The sequence below is a fragment of the Macrotis lagotis genome, chromosome 4, assembly GCF_037893015.1.
Source record: "Macrotis lagotis isolate mMagLag1 chromosome 4, bilby.v1.9.chrom.fasta, whole genome shotgun sequence".
NCBI lineage: Eukaryota > Metazoa > Chordata > Mammalia > Peramelemorphia > Peramelidae > Macrotis > Macrotis lagotis.
The window spans coordinates 182,489,839-182,491,989 of NC_133661.1; positions in this window are offsets into that span (position 1 = coordinate 182,489,839).

A 2,151-nucleotide genomic window follows, 5' to 3' on the forward strand; every position below is an offset into this window, starting at 1 on the left:
CAAAACAAAGCAAAACAATAAAATTCATACACTCAGCTAGATCTAATTGAGCTGGATGAATAGATTTTTCTGGACTTTCTTAACATTTCATAATATAAGAAAGTTTATAAGAATCTACATATCTGGACTAGGAAGGAATGAAAGCTAATATAGAAGGATGAAGTTTGCTTTCCTCCTTTATATACCCCAGGGATTTTGAATATAGTTTGGGACTTTAGGTTGAGAAAACAATTATTTAATCAACAAGGATTTATTGATCACTTTACTATATGTGCCCAGTATTATGTTAGGAACTTTGGGAGAATGAAAAAAAATTAAATCAAATAAATATCTGTTGAGAAAAGCAGAAGTAACACATGAAATAACCAGAATAACATCCAGGAATAAGTACTTTATGTACAGATTAAGTGTAATATTTGTTCAGAGAAGGAATAGCTCAGTATGGGTTGGAGTAGCAGGAGAAACTAGGATATGAACTGGACCTTAAAGGACAAGTGGGATTTAGATTAGTAGAATACAGACCTCTTCTAAGAAGGCATATACAATAAATTCGGGAGACAATGAAACATCTTCATTAAGTATACAGGCATTCTTTGTTTTATTTGGCTTTGCTTTATTGAGCTTCACAGAAAATTGCCCTTTTTACAAATTGAAGGTTTGAAGCAACACTACATTGAGCAAATCTATTGGCACCATTTTTCCTACAACATGTGCTTTTGCCATGTCCGTGTGTCACATTTTGGTAATTCTCACAGTATTACAATTTTCATCATTATTATATCTGTCATGTTAATCTATGATCAATGATCTTTGGTGTGATTATCGTAATGTTTTTGGGCATCACAAACTGTGCCCATATAAAATAGTGAACTTAATTGATAAATATGTGTGTTCATATGGTTCCAGAAAGAACTGTTTTCCTGTTTCTCTCTCTCTCTCTCTCTCATTCCCTGAGACACAATATTGAAATTAGACCAATTAATAAACCTGCAATGGCCTCTAAGAGTTCAAGTGAATGGAAGAATCAATCCATGTGGCAAATTTCATTGTCTTATGTTAAGCAATTACCATGGCTACATCAACCTTCAGCTATCACCCCTCTGATCAGTCAGCAGCCATTAACATTGATGAAAGACATTTCACCAGCAAAAAGATTATGAGTCTCTAAAGGCTCAAATGATGTTAGCATTTTTATCTCGAAAGAATTTTTTTCATTAATTTATCATTTAATATAAATGCTGACAGAAAGCAGATAAGAACTTGAAGACACTTTCATATATTTACAAACCAAAAGGTGAATCACCTTGAAAAGGTTTTTTTAAAAAGTATTTTTTTCCAAATAATACTAGTACATACTTAATAGACTATAGTATGCTCTGAGAAATAAATAAAGCTTGTGTGACTTGCTTTATTGCAGTATTTGCCTTATGAATCTTCATCTGGAACCAAACCTGCAATATCCCCAAGGTATGCCTAAATTAGGAAATTAGACTAGATAGGGTCAAGTCAAAGCAATAGATCTTGCATTTAATAGGCAATACAGTCATTATAAGTCCTTTTGGAATGACTAAGAATAGAGAATTCTGAGAACAGGCCCAGCTTCAGAGGATTTTGCAACATTGCCTAGATAAAAAAAAAATATGATCAAGTATATTATCTCCATTTTGTAATTTAAAATTTTGTGGCATAGAGGTGAGGCAAGATCATGCAATTAAACCTGCAATGGATGCGAACATTCAACTGATCTTCCTACTCAATACCTGGTCATAGCTCAATTTAAATGGTCAACCAGTTTAGTGGGATTGGAGACTGGAAGAGCTCCAGTGGATTAGTTGGTGACTGAGGCCTACATATTTCTGATAAAGAAAAATAAAGTTTTGGTTTTTTTTTAAAGTAGGTGAAGTGAAGGAGAGAAAGGAATGGATTTGGGGGGGGGGGGGTCTGAGAGGAGAGGAGAGTGGTGCGGGGAGGGGCTGGCAGGGCCAGGCAGCACGCAGGCGGAGGTGGCCCCTAAAGGAGCCCTCTCTAGGAATGCAGCTCCCGGCTGGTGCGTGTGCTTGCTGGCGGAGAGCCCCGGCTCACCACCCCGCCGTCCAATCGGGGCTCTGCAGAGGGGGAGGAGGGAGGCGGGGCTTGCTGGCTCTGGGCTCC